This window comes from Rhinoraja longicauda, chromosome 18 (assembly GCF_053455715.1).
Source record: "Rhinoraja longicauda isolate Sanriku21f chromosome 18, sRhiLon1.1, whole genome shotgun sequence".
NCBI classification, from domain to species: Eukaryota; Metazoa; Chordata; class Chondrichthyes; order Rajiformes; family Arhynchobatidae; genus Rhinoraja; species Rhinoraja longicauda.
Window position 1 is genome coordinate 27,903,229 of NC_135970.1, and position 18,834 is coordinate 27,922,062.

At 42.7% G+C, this 18,834-nt stretch overlaps 1 protein-coding gene across 3 annotated transcripts in view; it reads left to right on the plus strand.

The window, feature by feature from the left end:
- dennd5a (DENN/MADD domain containing 5A) overlaps positions 1 to 18,834 on the plus strand; it is an 84,053-nt gene that overhangs the window by 10,122 nt on the left and 55,097 nt on the right. The gene's annotated exons all lie outside the window — the stretch shown is intronic.

Sequence of the window (18,834 nt, forward strand, 5' to 3'; positions counted from 1 at the left end):
ATGTTGACATTAAAATGAATGTGAAGACTTGGTGTCAGCGGTGAGGGGTATAGTAAGGCATGGTCATTGCACTTGAAGGTAAGAAGTAAACTGTTAGTGAGTATACATTTCAAGGCCATGCATTTTGAAGAGACTTTTACATTAAATCTTTTAGTTGAGGGTTTGAAGAATTCCCAAGGTAATTTGAGCACAATGTAAATTTATTATTCTACACCTTATTGCTATATCTGTTTCACTCTACCCTTCTCACTGATCTATACACAACTTTCTGGTGTTGACCTGTAAACTCATTTCCTCCAATGCTTGCCAATCAGTTATTTTGCTTCTCCTAGCTGGTGTGGTTTTGTTACTTGCTACTTTGAGATTAGAGTTACCACCCCAAACTTGATTATCTGTATGTTTTCAGTGACAGCATCTTTTTAAAAACTGTTCCCCATCTCTCTGGTTTTCTAGAATATATTTTCTGAGCGATTCATGTAGAAATCATTGTTAGTTTCAAAGATGATATATCTCTTTTCCTTACGAAATGACTGGATAATATGGATTTTATAACATGGAGCTTACAAACAACATAATAAAAAAACAACCTGCTGGAGGAACTCGGTGGGTCAGGCAGCATCTGTGGATGGAAGGCTGCTTGACAAGGGGTATATTTGCTTTCAGAAGTAAACTTCGGGATATACAAGCTGATTATATTTCCATCACCAAAAACAGCATTATCATAATTAACTCTAACAGGTGTACAAACCTGAAGATTGTGCGTGTGCAAACACCATTGTTTATTTCTGGGAATTAACTAATTCACCGCCAATTGGACCAAAAAAATTCATCGTTTTAAACCTTTATAAATTGTGACACTCCTAGTTCCTGTCACCCGACATTACCAAGTCACTCTTCAAGTATGAGTGTAGCCATGAGTGCTGGTTGACCATCTGAGCAAAGTGACCATGTCCTCACGACTTCATTCATAATAGAGCCAATGTAAAGTGGATATTCTGCCTCCTTGCTTTTCTCAAAATAGAGGCATCAAAACTAATGTTAGTAGATGTTGTACATAATGAACTGAGCCATTGCGTGAATCTAAAACACCATTTAGCAAACCAAGTTTGTGCTTGGTTATTTTCTTCCATTCATCTCACTCATCAAAGCATATGTGTCTTTCCCGGGGGAACTGAAGATTTATCTTTTCTCAGTACATATGAATGACTTGAGAGAATTGCATATACGAATTTCCTAATTTAGCACAGGCTGGGGATGATGTCTTTACCTCTCTTGGTCTGTAAGGATTAATTATTCAGTCAATAAGCTTAATTATTCTACTAATCCATTTTATTGATGAATTAGTATTAAATGTTAAATGTTTTGTGAAGAGTAAAATATTCTAGCAGGTTTTCTTGACTACAAAAATATTTTTGCAAATATCAATGATTCAATTTTGTATTGCACTTTATGTGGGTTACAAATTAATCTTAATTCGAATTATTTTTTCAACTGCTTTGAACAAGTTTTTTTAAGTGCACTTGGTACCTGTTTTGTGTACAGGAATCACCTTGTTCAAACCTTTAAATTTTTTGTGAATGCGTAGGCTTGAATGCGTGGATCAAAGATTGCTGTGGGCCAAATGGGCCTCATTTCATGAAGCATTGGCCCCAGTAATGGAAAGTTATTTGAGTGGGATGGGCTTCACTTGAATAGAGCTGGGGCTCGTATCTACGCTGTGGATAAGAATCCGAATGGAATAGTTGGAGAAGATGGTTCAGGATGAATGATAACGTAGATGATTAATGATAAAAGGCAAGTCATTATCAGAATGTGTCGGGATTGACATGGATCATTACTTGGATAGAAAAGGTTTAGAGGGATATGGGCTAAATGCGATAAGGTGGCACTAGCCTGAATGGGACATCTTTGTCAGCAGGGACAAGTTGAGCCGATGGGCCTGTTTCTGTGCTGTATGATTCTATGACTTATCAAACACTCACCATTTAATATATATTCACTTGTTCCATCATCTGAACTATTGAAGGAAACAGTGGTGGAGTAACTCAGCAGGTCAGGCAGCATCTCTCAAGAACATGGATAGGTAACGTTTCGGGTTGAGGACATCCAAACTATTAATATAGACTGTCCACAGCTGGAGCACTGATCTGATTCTTGAAGCAGGTCATTAGTCAAAGACTCAACCGGAAAATGACCATTTAATTCTTACTCTTTGGTTTTGTCTGTAAACCAATTCCTAATCCATGTCACTATATTATCCCATTTCAATGTGCCAGAACTTAATTACCTTTAATATCCTCATGTGGCATGTAATCAAAATGCCTTATAAAAGATCAAAGGCACCACTTTTGCTTGTTTCCCCTTATCTATTCAGCTAATTACAACCTTAAACAACTGAAACAGACGTGTCAGAATGATTTCCTTTCCCAAGTCCATGTTGACTCAGTTGAACCCTATCATTTTCTATGTACACTGCTACAACTTTGTCAATCAAAGTCTAGCATTTGGATTCTAGTTGTTTTGTAGCTCCTTCCCACCCCCCCACTCCAATGTGTTTTTTGTTCCCCAGAAGCTAGATTTATTTCAGCTCCTCATTCATCCTTTTTCCATCATGGTTACCTGTATTTGTTATCTTTTTCTTTATTACCTGACATAATTTCCTTCAGTAACAAACACATGAACTTTGCTAACCTTTCCCTTTTTAGCTCTTTGAAGAAGCTTTTTAATTTCCTTTTCAGATGCTGATCAGTTTCTCAATACACACCTATGGTCTATTACTATTAGTAATAACAGTAGCCACTAGTAATAATGATTACTGTTAGTAACAATCGTCTTACTATTAGTAATAGTACATTCTATTTCGATGGTTGGACAAAAATAGTGCTCTTTTGTTTTGACTCCTTTTGCCAGATGTGCTAGGGTGTGTACGACTGGAATTGCTGGATTTTTGTCTTCCCCGTTTCATCAAATTTGAGAGAACCAAACCTTAATGTTCTGAATGTGGGCTGTGAGAAACCGATCAACGTTTTGGACACCTGTGGTGTTTGTGTACCCAAAGAGTTGCCCTTGACAACAATGATGTGAAAGATATAATCTCTCTCAACCACAAAGTTACTGAAATGAAAAGAGGGGAATTTTGTTACTCCCCTAAAGAAGGTGGTGGGTGAACCATTGATCTGGGGGAAGTGAACTGGTCATTTATGGTGGTTGCTTCTCAAGAGATGATTGATTGGTGCATTGATTATGTGAACTGTTGCGACTATTAACCAGCGCTAAGCTCCTAAACAAGGAAAGGTAGAAAGAAAAGAACAGGGATGCTGACCTTGGATATTACATTAAGATTGCACCCCCAACCTCAAAGGCATTTCACTGCAGATTAAGAAATGCAGTTTCATTGTAATTTACTAAAACACCAGGCAGCAGTAACGACACCAGTGACCTAATTGTAAACACACGGGACAGGGAAGATTCCTGTCCTACATCTATTGATCCTGATTATGTATTATGTACAGCTGTTTGAAGATCAGTTTTAAAGTTGAATCACCTACATTTGGACACTTTAAATTTGGACAAAGTGGCAAGTAGGAACATTTTTAGCCATGTTGATTAATTAGGAGGGAAGAGAAAAACATAAATTTGACAATTAAAATGGTTTATCCATTTAGATTTGGGAGCGATTTTAGTTGCGAGATACAGCGTGGAAACCGGCCTATTCGACCCACTGAGTCCACGATGACCAGTGATCACCCACCCGTACACTAGTTCTATTCTATACACGAGGGACAATTTTACAGCAGCCAATTAACCTACAAACCTGCCAATCTTTGGACTGTGGGAGGAAACTGGAGTAATTGTTATGGCAGTTCTCAGTTGCTTAGTTTTATTCTTGGAATTGTGCAGCATTTTAATTTTGTGCTGATCTTTCTGGGTTTTGTGCCTCATTCAATGAAATTATTCATGTTACAAAAGCAGGAAAAAAAGACTCAACCAAAATTCTTAAATCTCTTAAATCAAGGGAAGCAACAGCCAAGAAATCGGATGAATGCACTTAAGGGACTTTTGTTACATTTCTGCCCGAAATTCTGAGTGTAAATGATCTGTGAGGAATCCTAATTTCCTCACTGCAGTACTCTCGATTTTAGTTCTGTACAAAGGTTTCATGAAGGTTTTTATATGGTGATTTCCTGTATTTTAAGAAGAATTACATTTTTGCATAGTGACTACAGTGAAGTCAAAATAAGAAGAAATGCAATTATGAAAACCTTGGAGACACAAGAGACTGCAGATTGTTGAAATGGAGCAAAAGCAAACCATTGGAGAAACTTGTCAAGTCCAGCAGCAACTGTTAGGTCTCAACCCGAAATATCACCCATTCCTCTCCAGAGATGCTGCCTGCCCTGCTGAGTTACTCCAGCATTTTGTGTCTCAACTGTTATGGCTTATTCATTTGTTTTCAAAACAGCAGTGTTTGGACTGAAAAAATATTACTTTAGAGAAAAATGAACTCATTTTTGCACCTTTCATAATCTTGTTTGAAATGCCTCATAACCATTCATGTACCAATGAAGTATTGTGCGTGCTTTTATGTGAAAATTTAACAATGAATTTGCACACAAAGCACTTATAAATAGCTGTGTAATCACAGCCAGATAATCTGTTTAGTAATCTCATTGTCACTTCCCCCCTCTCCCCCCCACTAACACATGAACCATTCTACGTTTCCTTGATAATTATCTGCTTGATCAGTCATTTTCACTTCCTTTCCTTCCATATCTCTAGTCTCCCTCTCCCCTGAATCATTCTGAAGAAGGGTCTCGATCTGAAATGTCACCTGTTCCTTAACTCCAGAGATGCTGTCCCACTGAGTTACTCCAGTATTTAGTGTCTGTAATCTGTTTGGTAATATTGATTGAAGACAAAATATTTGACAGAACTCTCTGGTTAATCGTTCTATTTGAAATGGTGTGAAGGATTTGACCTCGATTTTAATGCACTCTAAATAGATGCATTAGATGGGTTACAGCAGCAAGTAAAATCTCCTGTTATGAGACTGCAAATTTCATTTCCACACTTTGCAGATTAGATATGTGCCACCTTGGAGTTAGGCCTGAGGTTAGAGTTGGAGGATGGCAGGTGGCCAAGAGTTAAGAATATTTAATTGTCAAATGTACTCGCAACGGAACAATGACATTCTCGCTTGCAGCAGCATAACAGGCCTGTAAACACAACACTCAAAGATACCATTTAAAACATTTCAATAAATTAATAACACCAATACTCGTGCAAAAAAAGCCCCTCCTTAAATCAAAGACAATCCATAGATAAAAGTCCAATTAGTATTCAAGAGCCTGGTGGGGTGCTGAGAAGAAGTTAGTCTTGAATTTGCAGTGAAATAGCATTACAGTATGTAGAAAGGGCAAAGTAGGGCATGATCCCTTTCTGTGATGAGTGAGTTTAGAAGTAGACAGTTATTTTTGATAGCTGGTTCATTGGAGTCTTGGGTCAAAAACGGTACTAATTTACTGTAATACAATGGGGAAAATGAGAAGCTTAACCTGGGGTTGAATTGAGGTTGCTGCTTGTAACGGAAGGTACAGAGTAGATTGTGCATGCTGCCCTCTTTACTAGGAGGTTTCTACTGTTTGCAGAGCTGCTGACTGGCTTAAATCTTAGCTAAGTGGCTTCAATTGAGCTGGATGTCTTGAATGGCCTTCTTATCGAGTCCACATCACAAAATTAGAAACTGTTCAGCCAGAGCTGAACACACTACTCGACATCTGCAAACAATGGCATCTTGCGCTTCTTGTGCGTAGTGGTGGAAAGATTGGTGGAAACGGGGCGGTGACGTGAACACTCTTTCCTTGTCCCCTTTTAATGGTTAAATGCTTTCTTTATTATCACGTGTACCAAGGTACAGCAAAATACTTTTGCATACAGATCAGCAAGACTATCACCATATTATAAGCACCATCCCCCAGTTTATATAGAACAGGCCACTTAGTCCATGGGCAAGAGGCACCATTTTAATGCCTCTTGCTGCTGGCCACATAGGCTCATTGCAGCCATGGTCTCCAATCCGGTAAGCGATCGGTGGGCTGGGAGACCGGCTGGCAGTGTGTGGCGGGCCACACTATCACCAGTGATGTTACCTGAGGTCACTTTGCAGCCAGTGATAGTGTTCACACCATGCCACATTCTGTGGGTATCTGAATGATTATACTGGGACTCAAATTTGTCTTGGTATTGCCTCTTGGCATCCTTGATGGCTTTGCAAGGATCATAGCGTGCTCTCCTGTACCACTCAGGATTGTTTGACATGTCTGCGGTGGAACTGACCATCACCTGTGAATGTACCTTGCAGTTCATCCATAGTTTCTCATTGGGGAACACTCGGATTGTCTTTGTCGGCACACACTCCTCTACTTACTTGCTGATGAGGTCAGTCCTGGCAGTGGTGCACTCATTCAGGTTGGCTGCAGAATCCCTGAACGTGGACCAGTCCACTGACTCAAAGATTTGACTAAGAGTTGGCCGGCAGACCACCTAACAATATTAAAAATATATATTAACATGTTGTAGTGGGTCTGGACGCGGTAGGAATAAGGCAAGACGCCAGGTAAGTGTTAACAGTAATTTAATCCAGCAACAGAACATCCACTCTCACTTCAGTCTCAAACACGAGTTATCTCTCCAGCCCCTTCAGGCAAACCCCCGTGGCACTAGTCCTTCCCCCAGCCCTGTCCAACCCGTGCCCAGGGGGATGATCCAGGGAGTGGCCTAATCCCCAGGTACTGCCACACTGTTCTGTTTTTGTTTTCCTCGTGGCTGAGGTAGATTGGAGATTTAACTGTCATGATACTCCTAATAAATCTAACTATCCCAATCAAATCCTACCTATCCTCCCAATAGACAATAGGTGCAGGAGTAGGCCATTCGGCCCTTCGAGCCAGCACCGCCATTCACCGTGATCATGGCTGATCATGTACAATCAGTACTCTGTTCCTGCCCTCTCCCCATATCCCCTGAGTCCGCTATCATTAAGAGCTCTATCTAACTCTCTCTTGAAAACATCCAGAGAATTGGCCTCCACTGCCTTCTGAGGCAGAGAATTCCACAGGTTCACAACTCTCTGAGTGAAAAAGTTCTTCCTCATCTCTGTTCTAAATGGCCTACCCCTTATTCTTAAACTGTGGCCCCTGGTTCTGGACTCCCCCAACATTGGGAACATATTTGCTGCCTCTCGCGTGCCAAATCCCTTAATAATCTTATATGTTTCAATAAGATCCCCGCTCATCCTCCCACCTTTTCCCTCTCTACTCTGCAATGTTCTTTAACCTGATCTTAATAATTCACATTACATCTGGTTCCTCACAACATGTTCTCATTTATTATTATGGTAGTTTGCATATTTGTGCAGATTTTAAGCCATTTCATTTTGTTTTTCCACTTACTTTATTCTTGTGCATAGTTTTTGTATACCTATAATATAACTATCTCCTATTAATGGCCTTGCCTTTCCTGCTTTTATTATATTTCGGCTTGTTTCATTTTTTAGTCCTGGTCTTCTTGCTATTTCCAATTCTTTGCCAACCTTCTATGTATTCTTTCTGCTGAAACATTGTTCCCATCAACAAAGTTTCTTTGTTTTTTGCAATGACTGTTTTGTAGGAAAATAACTGCAGATGCTGGTACAAATCGAAGGTATTTATTCACAAAATGCTGGTGTAACAGCAGATCAGGCAGCATCTCAGAAGAGAAGGAATGCGTGACGTTTCGGGTCGAGACCCTTCTTCAGACTGATGTCACGGGGGGGGCAAAGGAAAGATATAGGTGGAGACAGGAAGATAGAGGGAGAACTGGGAAGGGGGAGGGGAGAGGAAGAGAGGGACAGAGGAACTATCTAAAGTTGGAAAAGTCATTGTTCATACATTGATGACTAAGTCCGGGTTGTTGCAGAGTGAGTGGAGGGCTGCACGTTCAGGAGGGGAGAGGTTAGAGTGAGTCAGGGGAATGGAGAATTTGAGGTGGTTAATGTCACGCCGGCAGTTGGAGATGACATTAACTGCCTCAAATTCTCCACGCCGGCAGTTGGGGATGACAAGGGAGGTGCTGTGGTAGTCTGGCGTGCTGACCTCTACCGGACCGAGGCCAGACGACAACTCTCAGACACCTCTTCCTACTTATCCTTGGACTATGACCCCACCGACGAGCACCAGACCTTAATCATCAGCACCATCACGGACCTCACCATTTCCGGCGCTCTACCCTTTAATGCCTCCAAACTTATCGTTCCCCAGCCCCGCACGGCCCGATTTTACCTCCTACCTAACATCCATAAACAGAACTGTCCCGCCAGACCTATTGTTTCTGCCTGTTCATATCCCACCAAACTTATTTCCACCTACCTCGACTCCATCCTATGCCCCCGGTCAAATCCCTCGCCACCTACGTCCAAGACACCTCACATGCTCTCCGTCTCCTCGATAACTTCCGGTTTCCAGGCCCCCACTCCCTCATCTTTACCCTGGATGTCCAGTCACTCTACACTTCCATCCCCCACAAGGATGGTCTCGAAGCCCTCCGTTTCTTCCTCGACCGTTGAACCAGCCAATCACCATCTACTAACACTCTTTCCCCCCCCCCCCCCCCCCCAGCAGAGCTGGTTCTTATCCTTAACCACTTCTCCTTTGACTCCTCCCACTTCCTCCAAACCAGAGGCGTAGCTATGGGCACTCGCATGGGCCCTAGCTATGCCTGCCTCTTTGTCGGGTACATCGAACAATCCCTGTTCCGGACGTACACCGGCCCCATCCCCGAACTCTACCGCCGCTACATCGACGACAGCATTGGTGCTACCTCTTGCACCCATGCAGAACTCACTGACTTCATACACTTCACTACCAATTTCCATCCTGCTCTTAAATATACCTGGACTATCTCCGACATCTCCCTACCGTTTCTGGACCTCACCATCTCCTTCACAGGAGACAGACTAGTGACTGACATCTACTATAAACCCACTGACTCGCACAGCTATCTGGACTACACTTCTTCTCACCCTGTCTCCTGCAAAAAGTCTATCCCCTACTCCCAATTCCTCCATCTACGCCGCATCTGCGCCCGGGATGAGGTGTTTCACACTAGGACATCAGAGATGATGTCTAATTGTGAATCCCCTATTTCCTTTTATCCCCCACTTTCCCCTCCCTCCGGCTTTACATGTTACTCCTCTTCTTCATTCCTTATCTGACAAATTTATATCTTCTTTTCACCTCTAGCCTTTATAACTTACTCCACCCATCTGCCAATAATCTCCCTCGCCTGTATCCACCCCTTCACTTGCTAGACTTTATCTTGCCCCAGCATTTCTTTTCCAGCTTTCTCTCCCCACCCACCCACTCCAAAGACGTCCAGGTATGTAGGTTAATTGACTGGGTAAATGTTAAAATTGTCCCTAGTGTGTGTAGGATAGTGTTAATGTGCGGGGATCGCTGGGCGGCGCGGACTCAGTGGGCCGAAGGGCCTGTTTCCGCGCTGTATCTCTAAATCTAAAATCTAAAAAAAAAACTCCATTCAGCCTGATGAATGATCCCAACCTGCACCATCGTCTGCAGTCCCTCCAACACTTTGTTTTTGCTTTAGATTCCAGCATCTGCAGCTTCATGTGTCTACAGGTGTGTATTCTTGTCTGTATTTGATCTGGAGGCTTGGGCGGCTCTTTGCAAATATGCAGATCCTCGTGTTATTGGAATCCAGCTTGTAATTTGATGTGGTGGAACAAATATGCACAAAGCATGTTGGAAAATTGCCAACTTGCCTAACAGCAAGTGCATGTACCAGTTTGTGTTTTGTTATATTTTTAGAGGAATGTGACTGTTTCCCACTATAGTTGTTGAAGTGGTGATTTATGAAAGGATATGGTTCCAGACGTTCCGATACTTGGCAGTTATCAAACTTCAACAGACTATTTGATCATGGGGTGACCTCAATATTATTGAATAAATATTCTTCACCCCAAGTTATTGATATTTACATTTAAAAAAAATATTCGGGTGTCATTGTTTCATTTGCACTTTGTATTTCATATCCCTGCAATTGTTTCTCAATGTATACAGCAAACGCATGTTATTATGGACCTCTTTATTACGGATTTTGGATACAGCAGACGAAACTACCGAACTTCACTGCCAGGCCAGGCTGCCGACGCCAACTCAGCCCACACCGCCACCCCTGGCTGTTTCCAGGCTGGACCTACCAACCTTCACTGGGTTGCTGATGCCTGCCCACACTGCCATCCCGGCTATTTCCAGGCCGGGCTGACTGCCGCCATCACCAGCCCAGCGACTTCCTCGGTTGCTTCCAGGCCATGCCTGCCACCACCACGACCCTTTCTGCACTCCGGCCGCCCACAGGCCGTGACCACTAACACCGCTGATCCTTGCCACTCCCCTGGCTGTCACCAAGCCAGGGACATCAAGTCGCCTGGTTTCCAGGTTCAGTACCTGGCCAAGTGTCTGACGAAGGGTTCCGACCCAAAACATCAACTATCCATGTTCTACAGAGATGCTGCCCGACCTGCAGAGTTACTCCATCTCTTCATGTTGTTTTGTGTATTTGTAGTTCTTTGTTTCTTCTACTTATACAATGATGCTCTATTACTCGATAATCCTGTACTTGGTTCGAGCAGACAATTGGCAATAATGGACACCATTTTCTCCCCTCTTCCCCACCACCCCACTCCCCCCGTGGTCTGTCATATTGGGTCGTTGCTATATTCTGATTCAGGAGAACAGTCATGAGTGGCACATTGTTCGTAACCGACAGTTCAATAATCTGAGGCAAGGCTGGTTTATAGGGATTAATAAGTTTTGCAAATGTAATATCATGAAAACAACACCCGCTGAGAAAATGTGTGAATTATTTGTTACATAATTGATGACCCAACCTGACTAAACCAGTTTTCTCTTTGCAGTTTCTCAGTGTACTTGTTATTCAGTGTAGTTTTTGAATTGAAATCTAATAGTGTGCTTTTCTACACAATTGGGTTGCCGAGTTATCTTTTGAATCAGGCCAAGCGACAGTTCAGCTTTGAGTTCAGCAGATTTGGGTCAATGTGATATGGCAGGAGACGTACTAAATATAAAACTAAGACTGCCTGTGGTTTGAATGACATAATTTCTTGACTGGGTGGGAGAGCAATTCCAATGTTAATTCAACTTTGTGTTCAATCTAAATTAAGAGATCCTTACAGAATTTCTACTGTTATGCCAATTGAAAATGAAATGCTCTTTTTGGTTTATTTTGATGCTTCCCCATTTGAGTGATACTTGTATTGTATATTGGAAGTGTCCTTCATTTTAATTATAGAATCATGATTTAATCATGATTTAATTTTCTGAAATGCTGGGCTTGCAGCCTTGAGTTTATAGGGAGAAATTGGACAGGATGGGAGTTTTTTTTTTTGGAACATAGTATGCTGAGGGGTGACCCAATTGAAGTGTACCAGATCATAAAGGGCATGGACAAAGTGAGTGCTTGGTCTTTTTCCCGGGATAGAAGATCCTTAAACTAAAGGACATAGACTTAAGGTGAAAGGGGAGATATTTAAGAGACACATCAAGGGCAACTTTTGGTGGGTAATCAATATCTGGAATGAGCTGTCAGTGGAAGCTATAGAAGTGGATACAATAAGGACTTTAGGGGTTTAGTTTATTGTCATGTGTGCTGTGGTACTGTGAAAACCTTTTGGGTTTTGTTTCTTTTTGTTTTAAAAGACATTGTATATATATTTATGGACAGGATATATGCCAAATATGCTGTTGGTCCTCCGTGTACTGCCAAAACAGTGCAGACCTGCCGAGGCATGGGCTCTACAAGATCCCTGAAGGTATCCTGTGGTATCTGGCACCAAAACATTAGCAGCAGATCCTTTAGCAGCACCCCACAAGCCTTGCTGTTTCAGAGATGTTCTGACCCAGTCGTCTGGCCATAACAATTTGGCCCTTGTCAAAGCCGCTCAGGTCTTTACTCCTGCCCATTTCTCCTGCATCCAACACATCAACTTCAAGAACTGACTATTCACTTGCTGCCTAACATTTAAACACAACCCACGTTGACCAAAGTGCTGTACATCAGTACAGTTACTAAAACAGCACATACAATAGCACACAAACCTAACAACACAGACATAAACAGTTTACAGCGCCCCCTCAAAGGGCCTCAAACGCTAGGGAATAGAAGTAGGTTTTGAGTCTGGACTTAAAGGAGTCGATGGAGGGGGTAGTTCTGATGGGGAGTGAGATGCTGTTCCACAGTCTAGGAGCTGCCTGACCTTGACAGGTGCCATTGTAATAAGGTAATCAATGTTATTCACTTCACCTGTCAGTGGTCACAATGTTTTGGCTCGTCGGTGTACAGCGGCAGTAGATGTCAAATGAGGATTTGTCATGGTTTTAATCATAGTTTGTATTTCTTTAGGGACACCAAGTTGCTGTTATAGAATTCTGCCCTATCTGACATTAACATTAACAAACTCCTTGTTCTGTTGTATCTCAACTACATTCAGATTCGGATTAGTTTATTGTCATATACACTGGGCTCACAGCTCACAGAGTAAACGGTGTACATAGACTAATGATAAATACAACACTGAGAGCAAACCAGCAGAAGAGTGAAAGATTGTGGTGCAATCTGAAGTTGGGGAAATATATTAAATGCAAGAACGGAATAACTGAGGTCGAGTTAACAGTCAGAGTGTGTGGCCACGCCTCTGGGAAGGAAGTGTGCAAGAAATTGCTGGTTCAGGAGTTTGAAAGCAATGGGGCACGGTAGCGCAGCGGTAGAGTTGCTGCTTTACAGCGAATGCAGCGCCGGAGACTCAGGTTCGATCCTGACTACGGGTGCTGCACTGTAAGGAGTTTGTACGTTCTCCCCGTGACCTGCGTGGGTTTTCTCCGAGATCTTCGGTTTCCTCCCACACTCCAAAGACGTACAGGTATGTAGGTTAATTGGCTGGGTAAATGTAAAAAATTGTCCCTAGTGGGTGTAGGATAGTGTTAATGTACGGGGATCACTGGGCGGCACGGACTTGGAGGGCCGAAAAGGCCTGTTTCCGGCTGTATATATATGATGATGAAGTTGGACGTCTGGGCTTCCTATCAAGTCAAGTTGTCAATTTTATTTGTATAGCACATTTAAACACAACCCACGTTGACCAAAGTGCTGTACATCAGTACAGGTACTAAAAAAAAGCACATACAATAGCACACAAACCTAACAACACAGACATAAACAGTTTACAGCGCCCCCTCAAAGGGCCTCAAACGCTAGGGAATAGAAGTAGGTTTTGAGTCTGGACTTAAAGGAGTCGATGGAGGGGGTAGTTCTGATGGGGAGTGAGATGCTGTTCCACAGTCTAGGAGCTGCAACCGCAAAAGTGCGGTCACCCCTGAGCTTAAGCCTAGACCGCTGGACAGGCAGTAGCCCCAAGTCGGCCGACCTGAGGGACCTGGAGATAGTGGTGGATTAGACGATTTTTGATATGGCTGGGGGGGGAGGGGGGGGGAAGCCCATTTAGGCCCATGGAGGAGCTTGAAATCGATTCTATACCGTACTGGGAGCCAGTGGAGAGAGGCCAGAATCGGGGTGATGTGGTCCCTTTTATGGGTACCCGTCAGGAGTCTTGTTGCGGCGTTTTGGACCAATTTCAGGCGGGACAGGGATGATTGGCTGATCCCAGTGTATAGGGTGTTGCAATAGTCCAGGCGGGAGGAAATAAATGCGTGGATGATTTTTTCTAGATCTTCAAATTGGAGGAATGGTTTGATTTTAGCTATGGTATGTAACTGGAAGAAACTGGCTTTTACCACAGAGTTGACTTGTTTGTCAAACCCAAAAGCTATATCTTCTCCCAGAAGGTAAGAGAGAGAAAAATGAATGGCCAGGGGTGGAAGGCATCCTTAACAATATTTCCCGTTATCCTGATGTAATGCGACATGAAGATGATCTGGAAGGAAGGACATAATAAGCCTATGATGGACTGGGTAGTATTCAATACTCTGCAGGTTCAGGAAGTCAAGAGCTCGGTTGAGATGATCCAGTCATGGTACTTTCCATAGCCCATCTGTTGATTTTTTTTTCTTGATTAGTAAGGGTGTCAGGGGTTATGGGGAAAAGACAGGAGAATGGAGTTGAGAGGGAAAGATAGATCGGCCATGATTGAATGGTGGAGTAGACTTGATGGGTCGAATGGCCTAATTATGCTCCTAGAACTTATGAACTTAAGGAAAATCATCTTGGGTGTTCTAAATCTTCTAAGACACCTAAGAAAGTAAATGTGGTGATGTGGTTTCTTGGACATTGCATCAGTGTGAAGGGATCGGGTTAGGAACTTGAAGCTATCCACCATCTCTACAGTTTTATTAATGAAGCAGCGTTATGCTCTTCCCCTTGCTTCCGCGGGTCAACTATGAACTCTTTTGATTTGCTGATTGTAAGGTCTAGGTTGTTGTCTTGACACTATGATACTCGGTTCTTGATCTCTTTCCTGTACTTTGTCTCATCGTTGTTGTAGATCCGGCTGACAACAACGGTAAGATCACCAAACTTATTGAACGAGTTGGCATTGTATTTGACCACACAGTAACGGGTGTACAGAGAGTGGAGCAAGGGACTGAGCACACATCAGCACGCAACACGCAGTGTTGAGGATCAGGGTGGAGGAAATGCCACCAGGAGATCAGATGGTTAAAGCGGACCGAGCGCAGGTGTTGAGCGAAGCGATCGCCGAGCCTGCGTTTGGTTGGTTAACGCGGACCGAGCGCAGGTGCACTTTTCTTGGGTGCTTAGTGAGCCTCCATGAGAAGTTTAGTTTATTTAGTGTTCAACAACAATCATTCTTGGGATTGTGGACTAATTTCCCTGGTAATGCTTCGAGGAGAATGGCATCATTTGATGCACATCTGATGCGAATATCACTTCAGCTGTTTAATCCAGTAAATGGTCATTATCACATTTTACTCCATGGTGAGTACATTTTCAAATGCGGAGCACTAAAATAAATAAGTGCTATGTGATCTAATTTCCAAACTGATGCTTACACATGCAGGTGAGACCTAAACTGGAGGGCTTAAATTCAAAATGAAAAAGAGAGAATGCTGCAAATATTCATCAGATCAGGCAGCATTTGTGGAGAGGGGAAGATTTTAAGGTTGATGGCCTGTCATCAGAGATTTAAATAGAAGATTATTGCAAATGAATTCTCTCAGGAATTTGGCTGAATCTGCTTCACTGAGATGTTGAGTGACCTGTTGAACTAAGTATCAGATGTCCTAGTGTGGAAACAACCAGACAAATGAAGGAGAAGTGAGGTTGGCTGAAGAAGGGTGTGAGGAGGCTCTTCTGGAGCATAAACCCCAACATGGATCATCTTTTCTGAATGGTCTATTTTTGTGCTGTGAAGGCTATGAGCAAGCAAAGACGTGCTTTAAACTGTATTAATTTCAATGCAAGAGGCCTGACAAACAAGGCCGATGTCTTGGGGGCATGGATAGGACTATAGGCCTTGGATATAATAGTTATGACAGAAACATGGGTGAGGAAGAGACACGGCTGGCAGTTCAGTGTTCCAAGGTACAACTGCTACAGGTGGCATAAAGATGGAGGTAAGAGAGGAGGGTAGTTGTGTTTTTTAATTTGGGAGAATGTTGCTGTCGTACTAGGAGAGGATATTCCTCGGGAATCATCCAGTGAGAGTAAATGGGTGGAATTGAGAAATAAGAAGGGAGAGATCACTTGAAGGGATTGTACTAAAAGCTCTCTAATATAAATTTTGAAAATATATTACAAGTAAAGTGAGTAACAAGAAAGAGAATAGGTTCCCCTAAAGACCAGCAAGATTATCTATGTGGAAAGCACAGGAGGTTAAGTCTTTATTTACCAGGTGGAAAGACATGGATGCTCGAGAACTTGGGGAAGTTAGTAGTGATGAAGAGAAGCCACAATGCAGAAGAGGAAGTGTTGGAGGTCTTAAAATACACCGTTTAAAATGAAGGTAGATAACTCTCCTGATCAAGTGCACTGTCGGACATCATTGCAGAGAGCATTGTATCACAGCCATGGGTGAGGTGCCGGAAGAATGGATGGTGGACAATGTTGTGCCTTTATTTAAAAAAGCTTAGGGACTACAGACCAATGTGTTTTAAATCAGTAGTGGGTGAGTTATTGGAGGGAATTCTGAGAGAGGATCTACACGCATTTGGGAAGGACAGGACTGATTTGGGATAGTTGGCATGGCTTTGTGCATAGAAAATCATGTTCTCACCAATTTGAGTTTTTGAAAAGATGAACATGAAGATTGAGGGCTGTGCAGTAGATGTCGTCAACACGGGCTTCAGCAAGACCTTTGACAAGGTACTGCATGGTAAGCTAGTCTAAAGGGTTAGATATACAGGTGCTCCTCAGCGTCGGATGGGGTTCCGTTCAGAGAAACCCATCGCAAACCAAAAATATTGTAAGTCGAAATGCATTTAATGCAAATGGTCACTTGGCCGGAAGCGAGCTGCGGCTCGCTACGGGTCGCTGCCGTCTGCACCATCGCAAAATCAAAATATCGCAAGTTGAAGCATCGTAAGCCGGGGAATACCTGTAATGGAATCCAGGGTGTGCTAGCCAATTGGATATAAAATTGGCTTGAAGATGAGAGCGAGAGAGAGAGAGAGAGAGGGAGAGGGAGAGGGAGAGGGAGAGGGAGAGGGAGAGGGAGAGGGAGAGGGAGAGGGAGAGGGAGGGGGGGGGAGAGGGGGAGAGAGAGAGAGAGAGAGAGAGAGGGAGAGAGGGAGAGAGGGAGAGAGGGAGGGAGGGAGGGAGGGAGGGAGGGAGGGAGGGAGGGAGGGAGGGAGGGAGGGAGGGAGGGAGGGAGGGAGAGAGGGAGAGAGGGAGAGAGGGAGAGAGGGAGAGAGGGAGAGAGGGAGAGAGAGAGAGAGGGAGAGAGAGAGAGAGAGAGAGAGAGAGAGAGAGAGAGAGAGAGAGAGAGAGAGAGAGAGAGAGAGAGAGAGAGAGAGAGAGAGAGAGAGAGAGAGAGAGAGAGAGAGAGAGAGAGAGAGAGAGAGAGAGAGAGAGAGAGAGAGAGAGAGAGAGAGAGAGAGAGAGAGAGAGAGAGAGAGAGAGAGAGAGAGAGAGAGACAGAGAGACAGACAGACAGACAGACAGACAGACAGACAGACAGACAGACAGACAGACAGACAGACAGACAGACAGACAGACAGACAGACAGACAGACAGACAGACAGACAGACAGACAGACAGACAGACAGACAGACAGACAGACAGACAGACAGACAGACAGACAGACAGACAGACAGACAGCCATTGGTTTTAGTAATGATTGTAAGTGGCACGGTGAGAACATTTGCGGATTACAGTGAAATTGGTGGTATGATATGGTGAACAGTTGCAGTCTTTCCCCCAGGGTATGCGAGCCAAAATCTGGTGGGTATAGGTTTAAAGTGAGAGGTGAGAAATTTAAAGGACGAGAAGGGCAACTTTTTCACAGAAGGTGATGTATAAATGTAATAAGCTGCCAGAGGAAGTGCTAGAGGCAGGTACAAGTCAGATACTTGGATATATGGATAGGAAAGGTTTGGAGAATATGGGCCAAATTCAGGCAATTTGTTCAGCACAGATAAATTGAACTGAAAGGGCAGTTTACATGCCGTAAAGCTCTAACTAATTAAATTGTCGATTGCTTTTTCTCTTTTCCTAAATACATCCTGCCTAATAACATTGTGATTTTTAGCCATGGATTGACTAACAAAGATAATGTGCAAATTATAAACTAACACACATGAAATTCACATTTCATCAGTTTTGGTTGAGTATTAAAGGCACAGATTTTGGCCATTTAGCCATTTGTCATGACCAGTGATTATATTTTAAAATTGGCTATCTAGTTTGTAGCCGACTAAACCCTTTTGCACAAATGCTCCATAGTTTGCTCTTCCCTTTTGCCATCTCTTCTACCACCATAATGATAGCATTACCGTCAACTTTTTAAGTATTATTCGCAAGAATTCACTCATTATTACAACCTTTCCTTTAACAGCTTAATTAAAGCCCAAAATGTTGATAAAACCTTTTACAATATTTGGTTAGTTTAGCAGCCATTTTGTCAACTTTTCTGAAGCATCTTGTAATGTTAAAAGCGCATGGAAAGGTTTTGTATGGTCATCTTGAGAGAACACTTGCTCGGGCTGAATTCCAGGCCTGTTCTAAGCCATTGTGCTTTTCTAATATGCAATATATTCTGTTATTCTAGTTTAATAATTGTCTAAACCATGGGCACTTTTCTCTTCCTTTCTAAAAATGTGGATGAGCGTTGGGCAACCTATCTTCTTTCAGTACCTCTTCAATAGCGTTGCTGATATAAAGAACTTGGCTTAACATGATGGGGTGTCCCAATTTGGAGCACTGTAAATCTACTCGAAGACAGTTGTATCAAGTGCCCCCGATGAATTGATTAAAATTATGAGTCAGCAGAAGTTAAATGTTATGATAGGGAAAGGAGAGGAGTGAGGAAATTATAGTCTTTCTGCCATTAGTATGATCCTAAAATTGTTGCATCATGCGTGGAGATAAATATCTCCCAGTTTAAGATTTTGGTGTTTAGTCTTTCCTTATTTTTCTAGAGTACTAACTTTTAGCAGTGCTAGAATCTGTCTGATGTCTATCCATTAGTTTTATATTGTGAAGTATTTGTTTAACAAAGCTTTGTATTCAACATGTGATTTTTTTTTTCAATTTAGGAGAAAATAACTCATAACATTTTGGATCAGTTAA